This window comes from Lepidochelys kempii, chromosome 5 (genome assembly GCF_965140285.1).
Source record: "Lepidochelys kempii isolate rLepKem1 chromosome 5, rLepKem1.hap1, whole genome shotgun sequence".
NCBI lineage: Eukaryota > Metazoa > Chordata > Testudines > Cheloniidae > Lepidochelys > Lepidochelys kempii.
Genome location: NC_136384.1, coordinates 112,254,371 through 112,281,777, shown reverse-complemented (window position 1 = coordinate 112,281,777; position 27,407 = coordinate 112,254,371). Strand labels below are relative to the sequence as shown.

Below are 27,407 nucleotides of genomic sequence, written 5' to 3'. Positions count from 1 at the left end.
AATGAGCCATGAGCGCTTGTTTGGAAAACTAAAGTACAGGTACCTATATTTTATTAAAATACCGAACAAAAAGTTGCATGGATCTGAAAAACTAGGTTAAAAAATACACAAGTGTCAGACACTGAAAAATCACTACCTTACAAATCCAGACACTCATTTATAGGGAATAAAAATGTAAAAACCTCAAAACAGTTGAAATAGTAAAAGATGCATGAGTCTCTTTTTCGTTAATGACCAATTAGCAGTTAGTAAGTGTATATGTGAAATGTCCACTTTCTCAAAGGAATAAAAAACATATTGCCAACGGTCTTCAGATCAGCGTGTTGATGAAACACCCAATCTGCTTTGGGAACTGTAACTACAGTTTAAATTCCTCCGTGCATCAGTTACAAGTCTACTTTGTACAACACAAAGCTACATTTGAGTACAAGAGTTGCAGACTGCAAATTCCATATTTGGAATACAATCTTACATAATAGTTCCTTAAAATGTATTTTTATCTGAGTACAGCATGGTGTGAGATAATCTGGACATGTGCTTTTACTATACAGATGTTCCACTATTTTTAAGGTCAGAAATAAGTATATTCTGTTTAAGGCTTGCCCACTTCACTGTGCTGTTACCACAATGCATTCAGCCTATTAATTATAAATAACAATATCTACTACACAATAAGAAGTTGTCATAAATATAAAGGGAAGGGTAAACCCCTTTGAAATCCCTCCTGGCCAGGGGAAAGCTCCTCTCACCTGTAAAGGGTTAAGAAGCTAAAGGTAACCTCGCTGGCACCTGACCAAAATGACCAATGAGGAGACAAGATACTTTCAAAAGCTGGGAGGAGGGAGAGAAACAAAGGGTCTGTGTCTGTCTGTAGTCGTCTTGGCCAGGGACAGAACAGGAATGGAGTCTTAGAACTTGTAGTAAGTAATCTAGCTAGGTATGTGTTAGATTATGATTTCTTTAAATGGCTGAGAAAAGAATTGTGCTGAATAGAATAACTATTTCTGTCTGTGTATCTTTTTTGTAACTTAAGGTTTTGCCTAGAGGGGTTCTCTATGTTTTTGAATCTAATTACCCTGTAAGATATCTACCATCCTGATTTTACAGGGGGGATTTCTTTATTTCTATTTACTTCTATTTTTTATTAAAAGTCTTCTTGTAAAACACTGAATGCTTTTTCATTGTTCTCAGATCCAAGGGTTTGGGTCTGTGGTCACCTATGCAAATTGGTGAGGCTTTTTATCCAACATTTCCCAGGAAAGGGGGGGTGCAAGTGTTGGGAGGATTGTTCATTGTTCTTAAGATCTAAGGGTCTGGGTCTGTAGTCACCTAGGCAAATTGGTGAGGCTTTTTACCAAACCTTGTCCAGGAAGTGGGGTGCAAGGTTTTGGGAAGTATTTTGGGGGGAAGGACACATCCAAACAGCTCTTCCCCAGTAACCAGTATTAGTTTGGTGGTGGTAGCGGCCAGTCCAAGGATAACGGGGGTAATATTTTGTACCTTGGGGAAGTTTTGACCTAAGCTGGTAAAGATAAGCTTAGGAGGTTTTTCATGCAGGTCCCCACATCTGTACCCTAGAGTTCAGAGTGGGGGAGGAACCGTGACAGAAGTGTTTTCAAAGCCAACCAGAGATCCCTCGAACTGCTGAAGCTTAAATTACTTATTTTACCTGACCAATCTGTGGTCAGTGATTAATGGCACTGTCAACAGAGATGAAACTGGCTACGTGCTTTGAAATTTTATTCTTGGAAGCTACAGAAAAACTTGTGTATACAACCTAAACCAAAACAGTAGGAGTTTGCCCCTAGTCAGAATGGTTGTGTCCGCACCCACCCCCTCACCCCACCCCCATGCTTCTCTGCAATATCAACACACAAGATTACTGATATGGATACTACGAACAGCCAAGTTGCCTCTTATGTGCCCCTACACAATCACTTCCAGTTGCAAGTGACTTCCTGGGTCTCTTGCATGTCTACACTGCATCTGGGAGCAAGCCTCCCAGCCTGGATCCACAGATTACACTAGCATGCTAAAAATATAGTGTGTAGACATTGCAGCTCTGGCTAAAGCCAGGGATGTGGTGGTAGAGAGATGGACTTGAGAGCCTGAGACACAATGTCAAAGCAACATCTCTACACAGTTATTAGGAGGTTTGCTCCCAGATGCAGTGTAGACATACCCCTACAGAAAAAAAATCCCCTTTTTAGTTTGTCACATTTACAACTGATCCCTTCTGTGAGAACTCAGTCTTATGAAGTCATTATTTTTTCTCCTTGTTGCACCAAGATTGGTAGGAAGGAGGGGAAGAAAAAAACAAAAAAGATTTCCAAGTGTTGTGGTAAATTTTAGGAAACCTAAGTTGAAATGCTTAAAAATTTGGTTGCATGGCCAATAGCAACCCAACAGGTCTATATCAAGAACATTCCCCTCTCTGAAGTAGTACCAAGATTGCTTTTATTTAGCATCACACTGTATTTTCAGGACAGCTATTATTCTGTATTTGGAAAAATACCTAGCACATTTGGAGCACTACCCCCAATCAACTAAGCACTATTAATGTCACCATTATGGAACTGTAAGTTGTAATTGCACTTGTTTATTCAGTGTGAAATGCTTGTAAAGGTGTCTGCCTGCACAGTGTTAGTCTAAACAAATAAGTACAATATTGTACACGTTTTGACCTGAGCTGTTAACCAGCAAAACCCAAATATTGGCTGTTTCCCTTTGGAGGAGAAACTAGTATTTCTTTGATGCAATCTTGTTTACTTACAAAGTACCTACACTGTATTCCATTTCCCCAAACACAGTAAGAATCAAAACAGCAGAAGATAGTCTCTTTGCTTACTGCTCCAAGCCTCTTGCCAGACAGCACCCTACCCAAAATCTCTTAGCTTTTTTCTCAGGATCAAGTTACAAGCTTTTTCTCTATGGCTTCCCTGCTGCCTTCTGACTGCTTCTGTGGCATTTCTGTTGCTTCTCTCCTTGACTCACACCCCACTCCATCAAACAATACCCAGTCACAAGATGACCCCTCCTCCCACATAGCTCAGATTCCTGACCGGCCTTTCATGTTGGCTGTGTTTTGGGTGATGACTCCTATTGTTTCGGCTATCTATTCCATAAAGGGGCTTAACTTGTTTTTACATTTATCCCAAATGAAGGATGACCATTACATCCACCAGCTTCAACAAGGTTTCATTCAACTCCCAAACAACACTATTCCTTAAGGTATTATTGTATCCCTGACAACTGTGTTGTAGAAGTCAGCTATACAAAACAAAAAATGACTGCAAAAAGAGAATTTCCATTCAACATGTTTCAGAGTAACAGCCATGTTAGTCTGTATTCACCAACAGAAAAGGAGTACTTGTGGCACCTTAGAGACTAACCAATTTATTTGAGCATAAGCTTTCGTGAGCTACAGCTCACTTCATCGGATTCAACATGTGTGCTTCTCTACTTCGGTATTCACAATGTATCAGACAAGTGATGAACTGTTATAAAAACAAAAGTTAAGCAAAACCTGCACTACTCTGTCTGTTTCAAAACAACAAAAAATTTGGAGTCAGGATTAACACTGCCCTTTATAGGTATCTCCTACATGATCAGTCAGCCCTGAGCCAACACTAGCCAACTCTTTTTTAATCAGCTAAATTGGTTTTCAAAAGTGCTCAGAATCCGAAACATGGCCCTCCAGGGCATGCACAGGGGGCACAAGCAGGGGGCACAGAACTCCTCTGGGGCCAGGGCAGGAGATGATAGTTCCACTGGCCCTGGGGCCAAGGCACAGGAAGGGCAGGGGGAAGGGGAGGAGAGCCAGCTCCTCCGTCCCCAGGCCAGGGCGGGAGAGGACAGATCCTCCAGCCCTGAGACAGCAGGGGGAGATCCAGCTCCTCCGGCTGCTTGAGGAGATTACGCACCGCCAGCTCCAGCACCACAGAGGTCCGGGGGGAAGAGAGAAAGCTCCACTGACGCTGGGGAGAGGCAGCTCCTCCGGCCGCAGGGGGCACAGAAAGTGTCCCTCCAGAAGTGGCCAAATTTTTATACCTGTGCACGCCCCTGACATCCCTAACCTCATACTTTGCATGGTGACAGGTTTCAGAGTGGTAGCCGTGTTAGTCTGTATCAGCAAAGCAACGAGGAATCCTTGTGGCACCTTAGAGACTAACAAATTTATTTGGGCATAAGCTTTCATGGGCTAGAACCCACTTTATCAGATGCAAGGAGTGGAAAATACAGGAGCAGGTATAAATACATGAAAAGATGGGAGTTGCCTTACCAAGTGTGAGGTCAGTCTAGAGAGACAATTCAATTAACAGTAGGATACCAAGGGAGGAAAAATAACTTTTGTAGTGGTAATGAGAGTGGTCCATTTCAAACAGTTGACAAGAAGGTGTGAGTAACAGTAGGGGGAAATTAGTATGGGGGAAATTAGGTTTAGGTTTTGTATTTATACCTGTTGCTGTATTTTCCATTCCATGCATCTTATGAAGTGGGTTCTAGCCCATGAAAGCTTATGCCCAAATAAATCTGTTAGGTTTCTAAGGTGCCACAAGAACACCTCGTCGTTTTTGCTAACCTCATACTGTATGCCACAGTTTTTCTGAGTAAGATAATAGACAAAACCTAGCAGTATGGGCCCTATATTGACATGCAAAGAGGGTGTGTGTGTCAACTGAATTGGCTTTACAAGATTGAAAAGCCCATCAAGTTACAGGTTGATATGTTGGAAGCAGTGGGCAGTGTTGCCAACTCATTTTTTCCATGAGTCTCTATTATTATTTTCCTTAAAGCCCCAACTCCTGGAGCCAAGTGGATATGTGATGATTTCAGCCTTCATTCCTAAAGAAAAAGTAAGTTTCTAGTCCTCAGGGCTATGGAGAATGCTTCAAAATGTGACCCCTGAAGGCTCAAAAAGCAGAAGGCAAATAAAAAACACCAAATCTCATGATTTTAAAGCCACTCATGATTTTTGAACATTTGGGGTTGGCAATACCGACACTATAGCAGATGGCACAACTTCAAACCTGTTATCTTGATAGGATTTTTCAGTCACATTAAGCTTAGTGACTGAGCTAACACACCCTTTTTATTTGCCAAGACAGGGCCTTAGCCTCATCTGGGCCTTAGCCTAGTCTACACTCAGAAAGGTTTGCCAGTTTAGCTATACTCACGAACAGTCCTAGTGTAATGCAAATTACACCTGCAAAAAGTTGCTTTGCCAGGATAGTTTATACCAGTTTGGTGTGTGAAATAAGATATATCAGCAAAAGAACTTTTATGCTGGTATAACTGCATCTACACATGGGCTTTTGCAGATACAGAAGTGTAAAAAAACAAAAATTAAAAACCACACCTTACACTGCTAACCCAGAAGAGGTTTCTAGTGCAGACCATGCCTTCATGTATCAACACTATAGAAAAAAATCTGTGGAGGGAGCTGCGAGAGAAGGAGGGAATATGACAGTCTTCTTTCAAGACTAGAAAATATCCTTTAAACCAAACCAATTCTTAAAAATTGATGAGAGCTTTTCAAAATTTACTCCATGCCTATATTTACCCTACCTATTTTATACCTTAGTCATATTGACTATGGCCAGTGACAATTCTTGTTCCATAAGACTGTACTAGGGTGAATGAATGAATTTTAGATGCTGGACTCAGCCTTAGGTGACAGACTTAAAAACCAAATCTTAATTCATTTTGCCTACAATTTAAATAGTAAAGAATTTGAAAAGTTCAACTTAAGTTTACATAGTACACCCCACTCAATATAAACCAGTTCTCTGCAGAAACAAACCATAACAGATCAGAAGCAGGTCAGCCTTAAAGACATAGCTGATGGGGGGAGGGGGGGAGACACGGAAGGGGTATGTGTAGCAACTTCATTGATACTTACCAGGTTCAAAGCCACCCCTCCCTGCCCAAATTAAATTAAATTTGAGTTACATATCTGTTCTAGATAGGTTTCCTCATCTGTATAGTACAACCTTGATAAAGAGGTAAAGGCTACTATATTTACACTAGGTGCTCACATTTTCCTTCACCTCAGCTACTTTTCTGAAGTGACAAAATGAGAATAAAACTACTCCCTTCAAATCACAGACTAAGTGTTTTCTAAAAACCACCAAGAATGTGTTTTTAAGCGCATTTTCATTACAGCTAATGTCCAGAAACCTGTTTCACTGGAGCTGCTCCTCTGCCTAATTGAAAGACACAGAACTGGAATCTTAAATGTGTTCCCCACTAGCTGAGCAGCATTACAGAACTTTTATGCGCTTGAAGAATTTATGCAAGCTAATTCTAGAAGTTTTATTGCGGTACTTTGTTTAGTTACGAAACTAAAGTAACATTCTGACAGTTTTTACTAAGTAACTGTAAAAATAACGATAATTTTTATTTGCTAACTGTGAGGTCTGGTGATAGTTTGTTACTTTAAACAGCAACATACTTTGAACAACAAAAACGATCTTTACTACTGCTCCTCTTCCAAATTTAGGACAGAGCGACAAGCTGCCAGAGGTAACAGTATTCACACCAGTACATTTTTCCATTAGTATAATAGAGAAGCTACCTTCATAACCTATGAACAAAGAGTTTATCCAGTACACTCAAGGATTTGCTGTGCCATCTGCTATAAAGTCAGGGGAAAGGTAAGGATGAGAAAATGCACACCAATATGTTTGTATTTCTCATGTGTTTACCAAAACACCTCTAGCCCCAGCAAATTGGCTAATAACACCCCCATTGCAAACCAGTTCCTTGTCTGATTTAAAGATAAAATTACTTTAATTAAACTCCTCCCCTCAAGTTAAGAGAAAAATGCCAGCTACACAAGACTTCAAGTTCTTCAGGGCACCAACCATATCTTATAGAATAAAGAGCGATGAGTGAGTAGCACACTTTTGAATGCTGTAAGAAACAGTTTTGTAAATTTGTCACCACAGTCCCCCTTTACTTCTGGCAGCGCTCACGTCTGACAGTAGTTGCTGTACAGAGATAGCATAGTCTCTGTCCCAAGGAGCATAGGATCTGATGATCATGCAGAGTCATGGGATATCCTCCCCAAAAGAGATTTGAATACTAAATTTTCATCCAAGAAACTAGGAAACAACATTGATGCTTAGAACAAGTCAACAAGTTTTGCACTTCCTGCACAGAATGTTTAAAACTGTTTAAGTTTTTATGAGCACTTTAAACTTGCAATATGAGTTAGTGAGTGACTTTTGATCATTAACTATGCTATCAAAAAATGGCTTAGATATCCACTGGCCCAAGTTCTTCTCTCAGACACACACCCCCAACCCAACTGATTTAATCAAATGAAAGTCTGAGGGGAAATCAGAGCCTTGAATATGCAATGAGGGAGGAGTTGCTAGAGAATATAATTTTAAATTAAGGTTTCAAGCACACTTCGAGGTTCTCAAAAACATGCACAATTTTGATTATATTAACAAAGAGGCAGTTGTCAACTGTGGGGGGAGAAGGTAGTCCATGATATTTGGGCCTTACTTATTGTAAGTAGGAATTGCTATTCATAAGAGATAGGAAAAGAAAGTTCTGAATAAGGGTGCCGTTTTGTAAAAAACGGCTGTATCTTCAGTCAGATTTTCTCTTAGATTGCTGGAATATTCAATTACTGTTGCTTATATTAGTGCATCACTCATCAGCATTTATGCAATTATATAATTTATAAGACTCAACTAACAGCTTTGAGATGGAAGCTCTTACAGCAGTGTTTGAGCAGATGTCTACTGACCATGAGTCTGGACCATAGAAGCATTGCTATGCAAATGGCTTTTGTCACAGTGACAAAGCATCTGTAAGTCTTCAAAAAGCAACACATGCTGATACTTATAACCAGGTCCAAGAGGCCTAGGATATTAGAGGCTTTACTGACCCTCCATTCCAGCCAAATAAAAAGAAGGGAAAAGAACAAAGCTATCCCAAAAACCTACCCTCAGCACCCTACACAGCTGTTTTGTGTCTGTTTTTACCATCAGGTAAGTTCAGACAAGTTGTTCAATCACATCAAAATTAGAAAGGTAACAATTTTAGCAAGACAAAAAAACCAAATTGTGAAGTGACCTGCACAGATTCCAGCAGCAGCTGGAAGCAGTAAGGGGAGATTTAGTGCCAGTAAGTGTGAAGTCTCATAGACAAGGAGAGAAAAGGATAGGGAGGGAAGGAGGACATGGCCAAGCAGCTGTACCCAATTATTTAAACACCACCACACAGTTTCATCTTGTCTCATTAATGCTATCCTAAGATTGCTTCATCTAACCAAACACTGTAGCTACTGCAAGGATTGGCAAGAAAGTAGTCCACAAGAGGATCTTTATAAAAATGGTCCACAAACACAAAACGTTTGAGAACCACTGTTTAATAAGAAGCACTTGCTGCTCTACTGGTGATCTTTGAAAGGTTAGCAGATGCCCTGCTCATTATATTATGTAATAAGTCAGATACCTACATTTTTTAAAGATGAAGATCCTTTGCAGTAACTAGAAACTCTATTGATGAAAGTCAAATATAGTTAGTCTTAAGTGAAAATAAAGCAGTGAAGAAAAAAGTCAAGAGTCAGATGAATGCACTGGTTCAGAGGGGCACCACACTCACAAGCTGGAATCCAAAGACACTTGCACAAGAACGAAAAAAGATGTAATTATCTTCTAATCCACCCATATGAGATGCCACTCCGAGTAAACTGTGCACATGTCCAAGATACACATTATCCTTCTTCTGGCATTCTTCACCCAGCAATGAAAGTTAACTGTTGACATTTAAGTTATCCTTGTTAAGTTTCAATGTTAATACCCCACTGACATTGATTTGAGTAATTTACACCTCTGACTGTTTTTATTTCAGGCTGTCTGCAACCTTAGGCTTTTTATATATGAATGTTTAGTTTGTGGAACTAAGCTAGGGGAACCAACTCCACACTTGCCTGCCATTCTCTACTGTCCATGTGCACCTGCACAGTTAGTTAACGCACCCTGATCTAGACCTGTTTCACAGAGGACTAGATCAAAGGACATTAACATGCTGTTAGAGCACAACATGCTCATGTGAGGGTAGAGTCACACCGCAGCTTGCCACAAACTCCTGTTCCTGTAGACAAGCCCCAAGTTATTTTGCACCTGAATAAACTAATTGTAAGGGTATGCTGCAATGGGGCAAGTCATCATTTATACTGGTGAAGCACAACTACCATAGGTGCTTAAATTGGTGCAGCTACGCCAATTTAAAAAAATAAAGCGTATAGACAAGGCCTCAGGCTGACGTCACTATACCAGTTTACACACAAGGCTCATCTTCCCTAGAAAGTTTAATTGTGTTTAAACAACTGAGTTACGTGGAATGATGCTGATCTTGACAAGTAGTGTTCTGTATCTTGTCACAACTCCGTTGTTTTTCAAAAGTCCTCTTTAAATATAATTAAACTTCCTAGCAAAGACAAGCCCTTCGAAATATAAACTAAGACTATCTTCAAACATAAGAGCAGAGACTTCAGAAAAAGTGGACCACAAAAAGGCAGCCGCTACAATTAAATACCAGCTCACTAGGCCACTGCTATTGGTCCAATTTAAAGAAAGAAATGGGAGATAAGAAAGTTGGAAATAATGGCTCAAAAACAAAAGATGTGGAAGATCTACATCCTACTCCCATTTAGATTAGTTTTTAAGTCAAAAGGAAGTCATAGCAAAAGAGCATATACACCAGCCCTGAGCTGATTACTTTGGTTGTCACTTTTTTGCCAGTAGGAATTTTAGTTTTAATCACTCCACCTAATTTATGATATTTCCAAAAGAAAGCCCATTACTGAAAGAGAAAAACATTCCATAAAAAGTCAAGAATCTGAATGTGTAGATGCAAAACGAGACAGGAAGCAGCAGTATCACCCAAATGCATTCATGGAAAGCATTACAAATGATAAGTTCTGCTGATATTTTATCCTGGAGTCAGAACTATACTCCAGAACGTTAAAACATGATTTAAGTCTGTACTGGGAGGGACCAATTTTGTTAGAGACAAGAGGGCCATCACATCCCACAGCAAGCCTGACTGATGGATTATCGTTCCCCCTCACTTAAACACATGCAATGAAAAGCTTGGGCATCTCATTTTTTACTGAATAAGAGCCAAGCATTCCATTCTCCCCCTTCAGAGATTTGCTAAATCTTTGTAGGGACTTTAAAAGTGTGTGTGTGAGTGTGTGTGTGAGAGAGAGAGAGAGAGAGAGAGAGACTGACTGACTTCAGGCAACAAATCTCATCTCCCTCCTAAATTTTTGTTCCTACTGGGCAAAGCATTTCCTGTAGAATGACTTGATGTTTAACATCTCAAATATATTTTGTCACAGAAATGAGTACTAAAATTCATGATTCGCTGGTTTCCAGACACTTTGTGTGCATGCACGTGTGTAATATAGTACATGAAACTACTACGATATATTTTATAATGCTATACATTTCTGTGTGCAAGAATCAATTTTTTTTTAAAAGACAAACCCCATGATACAAAGAAAACGGTACACAAAGGCAATAAAACACTTAGAGAAACAAATGTTTCCGTAACTTTTTTCCGCTGAAACAGTTCATAAGTGATGAAAGCCACCTAAGAGAAGCTCCAGCTTCCTATTACTGTGTACGTCAAAGGTCCTATCAGGCACCAGATGGGAAGTAAAGAAAAGTTATGTGACGTACTTTGTTTCCACGATAACATTAAACACCTAAAATATCCATTGGATATAAATTAGCTACATTGTTGGACTCTTCAAAGTGAAATATGCATCATTTAACAGGAAGCTTGATTACAGTTTGACTTTCCAGGATCAAAAGTACAGATGACTTTAAATAGCACAAGATATATAAACTAAGATCAACTCGCTCCAATCCTTCCCATGCTTTTTCCAAAGTCAAAAGCAAGTATTTAAACAGGACTCATCCTGATGAAAAAAAGTACACAGACACTGAAAGTTTATTTTAACTACACGCTCTCCTATTTATAAAGCAGCCCTCCTACAAGTTGCATGTCCTCTGGAATGGTGGCCGAATGTTTAGCATATCAGACACACAAATACCTTGCAATGCCAGTTACAAAAGTGCCATGCACACACCTGTTTTTATTTACAGCATCACCTGAAAGCGAGAAGTGGGCTGCATTATCTCCATTAAATGTAAACAAACTTGTTTGTCTTAGCAATTGGCTAAACAAGAAGTAGGACTGAGTGGACTTCTAGGCTCTAAAGTTTTACATTGTTTCGTTTTTGAGTGCAGTTATGTAAAAAAAAATATCTACATTTGTAAATTGCACTTCACCTCATACAAGTATTGTAGTGCAATCTCTTTATCGGGAAATTGAAAAATACTGTTTCTTTTGTTTAACTTTTTACAGTGCAAATATTTGTAATAAAAAATATAAAGTGAACACTGTAACTTTGTTGGAATTGAAATTAATATGTAAAAAAAATCCAAAACAATAACAAAATATCAATTGAAATTTAACAGTGCGATTAAAACTGTAATTGATTGGAATTCATTTTTTTTAATCATTTAACAGCCCTACTTTTTTTTTAAGTAGGTCTCCAATAGTATGCAAACTTTTTTATGAACCTGTCAATTTAATAACTCAAAATTTAAGTTGTGTAAAAAAAAAAAAGAAGAAACCCAAAGCTTTTTAGAAACTTTACACCAACAGAACCATATTCACTGCTACAAAATGCCCTTAAAACATTTGTTTTTAATCTATGTACACACCTTTCTGGAGTATTTGAAACTTAAATATTGTATGACTGGATCTGAAAGCGAAATTGATTTCATAGTCAATTTAACTTTCATTGTCCAAGTTGACAGCAATACAAAGAGTGAACTGGATTTTAAGTTTCCATTTTTAGTACCCTAATGTACATTTTCATAGATCATTGTTAATCAAATTAAGAGCATTAGCTTCTTTTCTTACTGAAAACTTTTTAAATTAATAGGTGTGTGTGTTTCTTTACTTGTATACAAAATGTGTTAGTAAGAACACTAATGTTTACTGTACAAACCTTCATTATAAGTTACAGGAAATACTACCATAAACATTTCCTTCCTCTGAACTGGTCTACATGATGTGGTGCTCACAACACCAGCAGCTGCTGGCACTCTGCCCAACCTAGAGGGTCCCATCATTTCTAACATTAATGGAAATGTACCCGTGGAAGCACTGGTGAAGAGACAATTGGCCAAAAATGTGTTTTGAGCACAGGAAGTTCACCCCCAGATTAACTACAGTGATGCCTCCATAATGCGTAAAAGCAGTCCTTTTTCACCTGGAAAGAAGATCTTGCGGTTTTAACCACATGGCTTAGGTCCTGGACAACCTAGAAGCCTCCTTTCTCTTCAGATATTATCCCAGAAGCAGAAGGGAGATAAAGCATTTAAGTAGGTAGTTTCCAAATATGACCATAGAGATGGGAATAAGGTTTTCCCAGTGGAGGACCTCAAATCTGAAATCTGTCTCCCGCTCTGATCCAACAGAACTAGAGAGTCAGCAATATGCCCAGAAAGTCAAGACCCACCTATTTACACAGACTTTTGCTATATTTTATAACTAATGTTGTAGTACAATGGATGAACTAAATAGCTACAGCCATCTTAACACTCAAAGCATACTGCTGAAGTTAATATTTTCCCATGGGCAGGCTACATTGCCTGATATTGTTAGTTCCCATCTGATAAAAGACAATGAGTGCACCAAGTGGAAAATGGTTGGTTCTAGATTATTTAAAAAAAAAGTTAAAGCAAACACTGAGACTATATAAGTCTATTATACAGATCTCTATCTCTCTCTCTATATGCTAGCAAAGCAGTCCCAGGATGCATGCACCTTATACTGGCAAAGCTGTATTGTTGCCGATACAGGGAGTCCCCGGTATAGGTCTCCCCCTTATCCATTGTTATGCATATCCATCACTCATCAATAGGGAAACGTGTTCCGACTGACGTCGGTCCCGATCTGCATATCCATCATTTTCACTTACAGTACTGTACTCGCTTCACCTTTGGTGTCGCTTTTCTGTGGGTGCTGACTACCCACCAGAGGCCAGCACCCCCTGCCCCACCCCCAACACCTCCCGTCCACAGGGCCGCCGATCAACTCCTCTCCCTCCCAGTGCCTCCTGCCTGCCGCAATCAGCTATTCAGCAGGCACGGCGGGGGGAGAAAGAGAGGGAGGAGCAGAGACAAGGTGTGCTCCGAGGAGGGGGCGGAACTGGGTGGAGCGGGAAGAGGCAGGGCAGCCATGAGTATGTACAGCTTATTCCAAGCCGCCGCTGCCACCGCCACCACCACCACGCGAAACAAGCTATACGAGCAAAAGTGCAGCTTTGCTGGTATAACTGCAGCTATACTAGCTACGCTGGCAAAAGCCCCTTTGTCAGTCACAATTCATACCTCACCACACCCCTCGCTGACATAACTATACTGCCAGAAGACGGTAGCATAAACCCGACTATGAAATATTAGTTAATACAATTCAAATACACTAGCAGACTGAAAATATTCAACCTCACTCAAAAGAAGAGCCATCATGCTATATTTAAAAAAATCCATACAATAAAACCTGAAACCATGGGTTACACCACCATTCCTAAACGTGGACTGCTTTAGACTGCAGGCATGTTTTGAGAGTTCTGAATATGGCTGATCCAAGACCAAAACCACTCCCCTTTTAAATACATGTGCTCATATTTGGCAACCAAATATGAAATATTTTACGATCAGACAGCATAAGAAGTTCAAATACAGCCTTTTTGATATTGCTAGCATTCTAATTTGTCAAGTTTATGTAGGATAAAGAGTGAGAACTTTAATAGCTTTTTTGAAGGGGGAGGGAAGGAAGGGAAGAGATTTTTAAAGGTATTAGACACATAATTCTCAGAAAAGTCCCTCCCCAGAGATTTGTGCATCACCAGTTTATTTAGCTAGAAGAAAACAACCTGAAGCACAGATGACCTGCAATTAGCCTTGACAGTGTTTCTAATCAATTTTGTTAGGCAACTGAGGGGCTATATACAACATTTTTGCTTGAGACTACCAAGAACTATGGCACTCTCACATATCTCATGGGATGACAGAGAAAGAACAAGCTCTGCCTGAGAATTCATGTGACTCAAAGTAGCCTTATGTGGAAGGGTTTCTGTTTTTTAAAATGAAAACTGGAAAGAATGCAGTGAGAAGCCAGTGACCGATCATAACCCCCAAAATATGTCCTGTAAAAGCCTTAAGTTGTTTTACAAAAAGATGGTCTAATGTGAAAGTTAAACAGTGGGAAAGCAATGAGAGTTTGAAATGACAGTATAGGACTTGCATTTCTTCAAAAACATTAAAGCAATCACATTTCTTACAATTAAGATGTGTGGAAGATCTAGCAATTCTTGGATTTCATTGGGTACTACATTCTGGTTACTTCAGCAACCAAGCATACTGTTTCTAAGGCCTGGTCTACCCTTAAATTTTGCTGGCATAAATGGGAGTGGAATGAGGAAAAGTCACCCCTAACTGACATATGCCTAGGCTGGCAAAAGCCCCAATGTAAATGCAGTTATATTGGCAAAAGAAATAATTTTGTCAGTATACAGTTTAATATGTTCAGGGAACTTTTATATATATAAAAAAACTATATATATATACACAAAACTGCATCTATACCAGAAGGATATGCTGGTAAAGCTATACTAGCAAACCCTACGGCAGTGTACCATATTTAAAACACAGAAAATTTTCAAGAGAGTGGATGCCTTAAATGTTCTGAAGAGCTGAACCAACAGCTCCCCACTGAGGTCAGTGGGGAGCTTCTGCATGTCCAGCACCTCTAAAAATCTGGCCACTTATTGAGGAGCCTAATTTTAGGCATCCACTTGTAAAACAAATCTCCACCAGCAGCTGTACAAGAGAAATGGACACCCAGTTCCTTCCCATGCAGAAAACAAGATACAAGAACATGTTAAACAACAAACAATAAAGAAGCTCACCTTTTTGGCCCCAGCACATCTGCTACGCATAAGCAAGGACTTTGGTAATGGCCAAATTCATTATTGCTCTTAAATTTTCAATCCTTTTATGATGTTTTTAAACTATAAAACTATCGTTACATTACAGATATGGCTCATTGTAGGTAAAGACGAAGGGTGGAGTTTTTAAAATTGCTTACTGAGAGCAACACCTTTTGTCTTGGTATTCTCCATTTCCCCCCTTCTGAATTCTAAGAGCCACATTTATTTGTAGGCATTTGGTGAAATGTTCAACCCCTGCATGGATTAATATCCACAAGAAAGGCCACTGTGCATTCCATGCTTATCCTTTTTCTCAGGCTATCAGCATCCTTGAAAGGATTTCTACTGGCAGAACACAGCATTTCTTTACAACATACTTTCAGGAAAAGTACTCAAGAGACAGTGTGCGCCTTCATAATTCACTTGAAGTTTATTAAAGTGCATCCATGTTTCCACATTATCTAGAACAGCCTTCTGCCATCTGGAATTCACCTGAACACCAAAAGCTTCACAATTTTTTACCACAGGTCATCACTTACAATACATTAGGAATAGGGAATTCAGGTTGCCAAGAGACTGGAAAAGGTACAGGCATGACTTACTTCCCACTCTGGTCAAGCTGCTGTCACTTCCACTGAGGATTGGTTGATCTGCCATTTGTAGAGCCCACATAGGATGAGGAGGCCTCCAAAAGAGATCTCTCTCACCCCACCCAACCCACTCCCAGCGAAAGCTTTTTATTCAGCTTTAGGACTGTCCTGTTTCCAGGTTCTGCAGTAGCCCTGACTGATGAATACAGAGAGAGAGACAAGTCTATTCCCTTAGATGTAGCCACAAGTTACCTTTGAGTTCAAACATTTAACATTTCAGGAAAGAGCGAACACATTACTCTTTAAATGATAATCCTTGTTAGCTTTACAGCAGCCTACAAATTATTGCAGTTCTCTCCTCCACCTCCTGCCACAACTTAATTAATTGGACATTATTCATTTTATACCCAAATTTCCCTGATCCAAAGAGACACTTGCAGCCTTCTCCTACACAACATATATAACCTGTTCATTTGTAAAGTTACTGCTACTTATTCCAACAGCAGGAAACTGGTTTGCACGTAATACAACAAGCTAGGGGGGAAAAATCGTATCGGCCAGAAGCGTGGCACAGGTAGAAGTATCTAATTTCCTGCCCAGTGAATAATAAGGGAGGCTGCTGAGTTGCCAGTCAGATGACTGGTGCTCAGAAAGGCTAAGAAAAAAAAAAGCAGAGAAACAGAATGCCCATGAAAGATGGTGCTACTGGGGAACATGTGCTAATTATAGATGTCTGCCACACAAATAATGCCTTAAAAAGAAAGGGGTAGGGCCAGGGAAAATTGCTCTGTTGAGGCTTGGTCTACACTTCAAAGTTAGATTAACAGGAGTGTGAAAAACCACACCACTGACTGACATAGATATGTTGACCTAACTTCAGGGTTAAGACACAGCTATAGTGACAGAAGAATGCTTTTGTCAATGTACCTACTGTTGGTCAGGGAGGTAATGTTCCTACACAAACGGAAGACCCCTTCTGTAAGTGTAGGCTATAGCTACACTATGCAGTTCTGCCAGTGTAGCTATGGCATTGTGCTGTCATACAGGCAGGTAGTTGTTAGTTTTGCCAGAAAGGCTAGCAACCCAAATAGGCTTTGTTACAAAACTGAAATTCATTCACGGCTGCAACACATAGTTTGATTTTCGGAGGGAGATAACATCTAGCATTTTGTTACAGCCTGGTAACTGTAAACTCAGTTGCAGTTGCCAAGGCCAAGCACCTTAATTAGTGTAAATCAGGGACTGACTTGCAATTTTTAAAACTCTTGGATAAAAACGTCTCTATTTGGTTAATATGTGAAACACGTAAACCAGTTTATTATACTTTTTGGGTTAAAAGGGAAGAAGCACAATTTTTTAAAAAGTGTGGTGAATTAACAAGTACAGCTCAAATTAAAATTAGCAGGCTTGAATTACAACAGTGAATGTGGATTGTTTAAATGATGTGCAAGCCAAGTTCAGACAAGATATTGTAACTCATGTTGCTGTTGCACGCTGTATCAGCCACTGCCTTGAGCTTGCTATTCTAAATCAAGACTATCCCAGACTGAAATTTTGAAAATCCTTTTCAAATTCGCTAGAATAGGTTTTGATCATTGCCCTGTATCTCGTTCAGGATATACAGCAGAAACTCAGCCAGGGGCTGACGTAGCCCAAATTAGGGGCATTCTTAAGGAAATCAAAAGGAGATTCTGTTTTGTTCTCCAGAATATCAGCTTTCATTTTTAAGAGAACAATGTCTCTAGCTTTTATGGTTACAAAGAAAGCACCATGAGCCAGATCCAATCCAAGCTTTCTGCAGATTCTTATGAAGGCATCAGTTGTAACAGTAGGTCTGAGGGGTGTGAACTGCCCATTCATTTCATTAAGGTGTTAAATCCAATGCCTAGGGATGATAATTTAATTGTTGATCATTTCATTCTTCATGTAAGAATTGAGAGGGAAAGTTACAGGCCTGCATAGTTTTGGTGCCAGACGTGGATGGCATTTAAGACATACAGCCATTTCCCTCATCTCAAAAAATAAAGGAGCTAACCCCAAGGAGCCTAGCAGGGCACACTGTGCATACTGAACCACTACAGAGTCGGAGCAGAACAGATTTCAAGGAGTCCAGTGAGAGCACACACTTTCTGAACATCTGCACAATCAACAAAAAGCAACATTGCATTTGGCAACTCCCAGGGGTGTAGCTTGGAAAAGTACCACCACCTAAACCCCTTACCCCATCTCCCTCCCCATATGCATCCCTTGACTAAAGGCTCTTACTTTTCCAGGACACAATCTCTTGTTGTTCAAGGCTTTGCAAGAGCTAGAAGGTGCTAGGCTGAAATTCCCAGCAATGAAAGACTACCATCTTTAGGCATGGCAAATCTGAGGGGATAACTTTTCTGCATCTTTGGAGACAAAGCTGCTGGGGGAGTGAGCAAATAAAATATATATCAATAAGATCTGACAGAGTTGCCAGATTTAACAGGCTACAACCACCACCATTCACATGATTTCAATGCTTTGACTCCACATACTGATTGGATCATGAGACATTGGCTCATTGTGGCAGTGCACAGACTGTCTGCTAAACAATTTTACACATGGACTGAGTGAGGAGGAAGAGTGCTCTGTGCCCATGGTTGCCACTGAAATTATACTCAAATTATATAACAGATCTACAAGTGACAATGCACATGCAGGTTTAACAGACCTTTTAACTGCCAGGCCACCTGCCTTTCTGTTTACAGTGCTCTTATTAGCAATATCATGTTTACTGTCCCCTTAGCTCTGCAGTGGAAGAATGTGGGGTTTTCACAAACTTAAACAAGCCCACACACACACACTTTTTATATATAAAGGAGCATATATATGTATATTTTCACACGAACACACATATGGATGCAGCAAAAAGACTTAATGCAGACAGGATTGAGCAGCCCTCCTCTAGTTACTTTGAAACACCAGACACTATTCTCTACTGGCTTGAAGGAGGTCAGGGGAAAAAATCCCAAATCTGTGGACAGATTCACAATAAGCACTCAACTTCAACAGCAGGCAGCACAACAGTAGTGTTGTTCTGAATGATCAAATCTAGATTTCAAACTAGAGGGACATCATCTATGATACCATTTCAGTATTAGAATTTTTTACTTGAGCTTAGTCTCATTTTTAATTGCCACACTCAGGTGAGCACTGACAGAGGCATTTTTAGTTTATAATAAAGCAAAGACAAAAAAAAAAAGGGGCAAGAGTCAGACACTTAAAAAAAAAAGAAAAACATGGAAAAACCCTGACACAGTTGTCCAAAACAGAACACACACAATGTCTTTACACAGTCACAAATGCATTAATATTCCACAAACTTTATTTCAGAGACTAAGACCTCACCCTGAAAACTGGAACTGCTAAAGTCTTAGCTGCCTGTGGACAATGAAGTTGCCAGCCTAGTATAAAAGATACACCTTCTCTAACTAACAAGTTGTTCACGTTTCATTTTGCAGATTTTACTAGGCAAAGTTATATTATGTTTTACAATTAAGACTTAAATAATTCCTGCTGGAGTCTTGTGCTGTGTCAGCTCATACATAGTTATGAAAGGTACAATACGTAATTATATTTGTCATATTCACCAGCATGGTAAAAAGCAATTAGCAAGTTCTTAAAGAATAACAAAAAAGATTTTTGAACAAGATCCAACACTCATGTTTGTGAGGACATTGTCATCAAGCTATTTACAGATCAGAATTAAAAAATACAACACTCAGCTGTTTGTAATAGTCCCTTGAAATGAGACTGTTCACGAGTGTGCTGGGTAGCTGACACCATACCGTTCTTAAAAAAAAAAAAATGCAGCAAAAAAGAAGGGTGGGGAGAAATAAGATTCTAGATTGGGCGGGGGGGGTGGAGCAGGTAAATAATTTCCATCCTATCATACTTTCTTTAGAGAACAATTATTTATTTCTTCAAATTAAAGAAAAACAAACCACAATTGTAAAGAGATAAAGGTACTAGGAAAAAAAAAGTCAGACCTCCAATGACAACTCATTATTAAAGCTGATACTTTTCCTCCCACTAATAAATACAAATACAGACTTACAGTTAGCTTTGTAAGGTTGTCATAATAAGCCACAATATTTAAGCAAATAACAAAAGCTTACTCTAAAGCTCCCAGAAATCACACCAGCTAGAATTAAGGGTTAAAAGATCAGACATTCTGTTTACAAGCTAAAACTTGAACTTCAGATCTTCTGCTCCAACCACAGGCAGCAGCTTTGACATATCTCTCAATTATTTCAATCACAATGTAGGTACCTTTATGGAACATGTTTAATTCACATTTAGAGACTATTGAGTGGTAACAGAGCAAGAAATGTAGTAAGAACCATGTTTAACTCATAGTTAAAGCATATGGGTACAAAGAGAGCAAGAAACGAAGTAACAGGCAACCATCTAGATTTTCAGTACGATTTTGTTCAACCATTGGACCCTGTCTCTAGCAGAGTTCGAACACTTACCTTTTGTAGGACATTAGCAACAGACATGATAGGTGCTGTGTGGACATACAGTCCCGGCCCTGTTCTCACCAGCAATGTGTTAACCAATGGGGCCAGACATGCCCAAGCACAACTGAGCCACCTAATACCCCCTTGAGAACTTTGGTCGGGTCCGGACAGGTAGGAGCTACCCCATCACAGGCCGGAGCAGTTACGCCATGGGAGCACCCAAAGCATTCAAAACAGTTCGCTCTTACAGCAGAAAGAGAAGGAAGCGTTCCCAAGCGATGCTACAGCCCAGAGGCCACGGCAATCTCTGGGAACGCTATCTGGCCACAGCTCCATTACAGCGCTGCACTGCTGGCGGGGTCAGGCGCCACTGAGCAGCCCCACACCACGGGCGCTCGCCATACTCCGACCGGGACCGGGGCTGCAGAAAACTATTTCAACCTGTTTCTCTGGGGGTGGGAGGAATCACATGAACGCCCTTCTGGCTAACAACGGCGCTTCCGCTTCCAGCCAGGGCAGCGCTCAGCCTATGGCCCTGGGGCCGGTGCCAGCAGCGTGCTCGGCTGCTAGGGGGCTGGTTCCCTGCCGGGACACCTCGGGGGGCTTCCTTGCACAGCGGCGCGCCGGGCAGGGAGGGAGAGAGAGAGAGACAAAAGGCGGAGGGAGCTGCCCAGAGCCTCACCTGTCACCCCGGCCTCCCGCAAGCATCCCCCGCCCGGGGCGCCCCCGGCCAGCGAGCCGCAGCTGCCGGGCCCCAGGGCGCCCACACACTAGGCGGGGGCTGGACCGAGCCCGGCAGGAGCAGCTGCGGCGGCCGACCCCGGCCGGGCTGGGGCGCGGCAGAGGAAGGAGCCACCCAGCCCGGGTTCCCACCCAGCCCGGGCCCCTCCTTCCCCTCTCCCGGCCGGGAGCGCGGCGCTGCCCCCGGGGCACGGAGCCGGACAGCGGGTGTCTCTCGCGGCCCCTGCCCCGCGGCTCGGGCCGGCCCCAGCGCTCGGGTACGGGGGCGGGATCCAGCCTGCCACCGCCTGTCAGGCCCCCCCCGCTCGCTCACCTGCCGCTGCCACCCCGCGGCGCAGGGGACCCGCCTCCCCGCCCGGGACTCACCCCCGCAGCCGCTGCGCGCCCACCTCAGGAGCAGCCAGACCCGCCGCCGCTGCTTGGGGAGGAAGCGGCCACCATGTTACTTTCACCCCCGCAAGCGGCTGGAGGCGGATCCCGGACCCGCCCAGGCCTGGGGAGCGGGCCAACACGGGCTGCGCCGCCGGCTGCTTCACCGCCAGGGGGCGGCAGAGCGCAACGGCTGCCCCGCGCGGCCCTGCCCCCGGCGTGCGCAGAGCGCCGCGCCCCCTCAGCCGCCTAGCACCGCCTTCCAGGGCCTGGTGCAGGCACAGCTTGAACCCGTATAATACTGGGCTGGGGCGGTGGGGCTGGTACCAGTGCAGTCCCAGTGATATCCGCGCAAGCCCTGGTGCTGCACCCGCTGGGAGGAGTTATTATTATAGAGGTGTAGCTTATTGCCCTCCCCTCTACAGGGATAAACTATATACACACATTTATTCCTGTGTCCTGGTGCCCCCATCCCTGTCAGCACAATAACTTGTGTGTGTAGACAAGCCCTCGGGCTAACATTTCTCACTCTGGTGCTTAAAGTTAGGTACCTAAATAAAAGTGAAGCTGCTGAGGGGAAGAAAAAGATGCACCTGTAGCCAGGGGTGCTGGAATAATGTGTGGAGGGTTTTAGCCCACGAAAGCTTATGCCCAAATAAATTTGTTAGTCTCTAAACTGCGACAAGTACTCCTCGTTCTTTTTGCTGATACAGACCAACCCGGCTACCACTCTGAAACTGTAAATCCTGTGTATGATGGAAAACACTTCAAGCTAGAGGTGGGTGCAGAAGCAACCCTAGCTCCGGCACCTACGCCTGCAGCTCTAGTGCTGACTTGATAAGAGTTTTACACTTCCTTTGCACTGGTGCAAATGACTGCCTACGGCAATCAAACCCTGAATGTTTCTGAAAGCACTTTTGACTCCACATACAGATAGGGAGGCTCTCCTGGCACAGAACTTTTACAAGCCTACAAGTATTTATACACCAACGTAATCAGACACACTGCACTCATCCATTAAGGCATTTATATTCATGCTGTTGTAAGTGCTGACATTTTACTTTACCATCAAAGACTAGCCCTGAGACTAAAGAGCTGTGTGTCTTCCAAAGCAGGTACCATTTTCTGCAGTGGGAAAAAAAACATAAGTACTAAACAAATACAAGAGCGCTCATGCATTTCTTCCCTCTGTAAACACAACAGGTCTTTGCACTAATCCTTCAGACGGAAAAAGGAAAGGTATTGAACAGAGGCCAAAAAGCACCAGTTTCCTTTAATGTTAAAGCTCCCATCATTTCCTTTGAGGTAAGCTCTAAGCTTTGTTATTGTGACCTACAGTGGGTGCACTGCTGAAGATCCATTTACAAATTATTTCAGGCCAAATCTCTGGCAAAACTATTGAAGTTAAAGATTAAGGATTGAGGGCCTGATCCTGTATCCCTTATTCATCTGTGTAGTTTTTAGACCAGATTCTATTACACCAGTGTAAATCAGAAGTAATTCCTCTGAAGTCAGTGGTGTTACCCCAGTATAAAGCCACTGAAAATGAGAGGAGAATCAGGCCCATTGCATGAAATGACACAAAATGCACCAGAAAGGCTTCTTCAAAGCCTCTTCCATAGCTATTCCTGTTCATCCTTGGAAGACAATCAGGGAGAAAGTGGAGCTAGCAGGGTAACACAGAAGAGATAGATCTGTACTTCTTAGCAACTCCCTTCCACAAGGTTAGTAAATGGGAATAACTGCTCTTCCCACTTAAAAGGCTGATTTTCTGGAAATTCTAGAGGGCAACCTCAAGGAGTTTCCTATTCTCATTCTGCAGATTTCATCATGGGAGATGACGATTTAACCATCAATTGTGTAAAGGCTGCTTGAAAGATAATACCTAAATTATTTACTTTCACTTTCCAGTCAACCCTTGAGTTTTGCTGAGAGCCTATAATTTAAAAATCTTACATTATAATCATCCGTTCACTTCTCTTTCTGCACAACCATACGGAGATCTCTATTTAGGGTGGGTTCAGCCAACTGTCAAGAATCCATTACATTAATTTACCACACAATGCTGACAAACCTGCAGCTGCAGGAGGCCCCCAGCAGGGCATGGGCCCCACACTACAAGTGAGATGTTTACTCTCATGTTGCATTGGTACATGGGTGGAGCATGAGATGATTTTTGCTGATTGAGCTCTTTGATGAAAATAGTTTGAGTTTCCTGGGGAATCAAGGTGCCTTCCCTTTACCATGTCCCTGGCAGACCACTTCAGGTCCCTCTTACCCTCCTGTTTACAGGAAGCATTCATTTACTCAAACACAAACACACCAGTTGTAGACATGTTACTGAGGGCTTGTCTACACTACAGGTTATGTCGGTATAACTTATGTTGCTCAGGGGCCTGAATAAGCCATCCCCGTGAGTGACATAAGTTATACCGACCTAAGTGCCAGTGTGGACAGTGCTATGTCGGCGAGAGAGCATCTCCCATGGTGCAGACACAGACATTGCTTCTTGGGGAGGTGGTTTTATTATTCCGATGGGCGAGCTCTCACCGGTGTCGTGTTGGCAGAAAGCATCTTCACCAAATGCGCTACAGTGGTGCAGCTGCATCAGTGCAGCTGTGCCCTTGTAGCACTTCGAGTGTAGACTAGCCCTGAGACGTCCTGATTTCCCAAAGCTGGTATGTGGCATAGGAGTTTAGAGCAGAAGTGGGATGGGGAAGATAAGTGAAGAGAAGACCACACACTGAATCTTGGTCCATGCAGCTGGGTAGCCCCATTCAGCTAAACAGCTGTGTAAGTATGAAAGAACTGAGCCTGAGTATTTCGTTTGATTGGGCAGCTGGCTATAATTTTGCAATACTTAACTTTAGATTTTGTGAGAGAGGATGGAAATTGAAGGTTTACATGCTCCTCATGGTTCTAACCACTGATCACACAGTGCTGAAAGTTAGGTCAATGTTACTCTTAAGCTTTAGTTTAAAGTACAGTATATAGGACTTACATTGGGCATGTAAAAGGAACAACTTGTACAAATAAATTTGAAGAGTAAACCATCAACTTGAAAATCAAATTTCTGTCTGAAACTTTTTGGCCAACAATTATTACAAGTAATATCTGAGATAACTACAACTAAAAGAAATTAGTGGGGGAAAATATTTTTCTCTTTTTTCAGTTTGCTTATTGTGTACTTGACAGCATAGTGTAATAGAGTTTTAATTGTTTTTCTCTGTATTTTCAGTTGCTTCTTCTTATATCGACTATTGTTAGCTGAAAGTGACAGAAATGGCACTCCTTCCCCTCACAGGCCCCCACAGGGGCTGAGTATGCTGCCTCACAGCCAGGGGACGATGAGCCTTCCTATTAAATGCGTGTACTGTACTAGACTCTTCTTGGACATGATTTTGGGTTGTAGTCAAGGGGGACACTGACCATCCACAGCAGCACCCTCCGCCATGGCATCGCAGCCCTAATGCTGGCCGAATGCAGAAGGAAGGCAGTGGGTAGGAGGGTAGCCCTGCAGCAGTGGCTCCTGTCTAGCGGAGCTGGGCCCAGCTCCCCACTCCAGATATTGCAACCTGGCCCGTGAGGTCACAGCACCATTCAGGTTCAGTGCGGCCACTCCTCCTTCATGACAGAGGTGTGGCTAGGCCAAATTTGGGTGAGTAGTGTTGCAAGCTGGCATACGGAGTCACAGCACCGCTCAGGTTTGGCAGCCTTGATTTTATGATTTCTGTAGGTGCAACTGAACCCATGAACCCACACTAAAGCTGTTCTGCTCACAGCACTGACAGCCCACAGAAAACATGACTAGACCTTTTCTGTGCCCTCTTTGTACTGCAGATCTCTATTGTCCCATCCTCATTGTCATCTTTTTGTTGGTTTTTGCATGTATTTGAACTAGCTGCTGTGTAGATGCAGCACTGCCCTCTATAGAACAGAATACCAGACCTACTCAAATGTTTATAGGCTCTCCCTATTGGTTCATCCAGTCCATTGAACACATAAAGGACTGTGTTTTTGCAGCCATAAGTTGCGAGTTCTATTACCTGTACCTCCAGTAAGTGGTTAGATAATTGCAATAAACATTAGGAACTTCCTTTTAAAGTTTGGATCAATTTGCCTGACTCACTCTTCCAGCTGGCCACCAGCTCATTTAACTGCCTTGTGGCCCCTAGACACTTACTTAGATCTCATTGGCTGAGTCTACACTACTCTTTATTCTTAAAATCTCCCACCATTGCTAGCAGGATGACAGCTTCACCAGTGGCAGCAACGGGGAGCCATCATGTAGACTGGATGCTGGCTTTTTAACCACTGTGTTCCCTTGCTCCACTCAGAGCTCGTCTCAGTGACATGCTGGTTAAAATGCTGGCAGAAGCTGATAATCCATCTATACTCAGACAGACCTGCCTGTATTTGCATACTGAAAAGCCAGAGATATTTCTCAACATCTCCTCCCATTTTCTCTATGGCAAATTACTGCAAAAAATCTGACATTACTGGAATTTATATATATATACACACACACATAATATAAGTTTGTGTGAAATATCAGATTGTCATGAGATGCCACCTAGTGCCTAGTCAAGTACCAGTCTCCATTCTTGGGGACTTTATTGTTATTCCTTAGAGACTAACCAATTTATTTGAGCATGAGCTTTCGTGAGCTACAGCTCACTTCATCAGATGTTTACCGTGGAAACTGCAGCAGACTTTATATACACACAGAAATCATGAAACAATACCTCCTCCCACCCCACTGTCCTGCTGGTAATAGCTTATCTAAAGTGATCAACAGGTGGGACATTTCCAGCACAAATCCAGGTTTTCTCACCCTCCACCCCCCCACACAAATTCACTCTCCTGCTGGTGCTAGCCCATCCAAAGTGACAACTCTTTACATAATCAAGTCGGGCTATTTCCTGCATAGATCAAGGTTCTCTCACATCCCCCCCACCCCCATACACACACAAACTCACTCTCCTGCTGGTAATAGCTCATCTAAACTGACCATTCTCCAGGTTTAAATCCAAGTTAAACCAGAACATCTGGGGGGGGGGGGGGGGTAGGAAAAAACAAGAGGAAACAGGCTACCTTGCATAATGACTTAGCCACTCCCAGTCTCTATTTAAGCCTAAATTAATAGTATCCAATTTGCAAATGAATTCCAATTCAGCAGTTTCTCGCTGGAGTCTGGATTTGAAGTTTTTTTGTTTTAAGATAGCGACCTTCATGTCTGTGATTGCGTGACCAGAGAGATTGAATCAGATGTCAAGATGTCAGATGTCAAGAATTATAACATTCATAAACCAGTCGGAGAACACTTCAATCTCTCTGGTCACGCAATCACAGACATGAAGGTCGCTATCTTAAAACAAAAAAACTTCAAATCCAGACTCCAGCGAGAAACTGCTGAATTGGAATTCATTTGCAAATTGGATACTATTAATTTAGGCTTAAATAGAGACTGGGAGTGGCTAAGTCATTATGCAAGGTAGCCTGTTTCCTCTTGTTTTTTCCTACCCCCCCCCCCCAGATGTTCTGGTTTAACTTGGATTTAAACCTGGAGAATGGTCAGTTTAGATGAGCTATTACCAGCAGGAGAGTGAGTTTGTGTGTGTATGGGGGTGGGGGGGATGTGAGAGAACCTTGATCTATGCAGGAAATAGCCCGACTTGATTATGTAAAGAGTTGTCACTTTGGATGGGCTAGCACCAGCAGGAGAGTGAATTTGTGTGGGGGGGTGGAGGGTGAGAAAACCTGGATTTGTGCTGGAAATGTCCCACCTGTTGATCACTTTAGATAAGCTATTACCAGCAGGACAGTGGGGTGGGAGGAGGTATTGTTTCATGATTTCTGTGTGTATATAAAGTCTGCTGCAGTTTCCACGGTAAACATCTGATGAAGTGAGCTGTAGCTCACGAAAGCTCATGCTCAAATAAATTGGTTAGTCTCTAAGGTGCCACAAGTACTCCTTTTCTTTTTGCGAATACAGACTAACACGGCTGTTCCTCTGAAACCTATTGTTATTCCGTTATGCAGGCTTCTGAGGCAGTCCTTTTTGATTGGAGTAAGGCATACTCTATTGGTAATATTGATCATTTTGAGGCTGGTTTTGATCCCTGTCCTTTAAATAACTATTTTAGTTGCATTACAAAAACCTCATGCTGTGACTGT

General features: G+C 42.0%; 1 protein-coding gene across 1 annotated transcript in view; it reads right to left on the bottom strand.

The window, feature by feature from the left end:
* DENND4C (DENN domain containing 4C) overlaps positions 1-21,344 on the bottom strand; it is a 114,402-nt gene extending 93,058 nt beyond the window's left edge. The window contains exon 1 of the mRNA XM_073345479.2: positions 21,228-21,344. The gene's annotated coding sequence lies outside the window, so the exon portion shown is untranslated. The remainder of the gene's footprint in view (positions 1-21,227) is intronic.
* Positions 21,345-27,407: the final 6,063 nt, after the last annotated feature.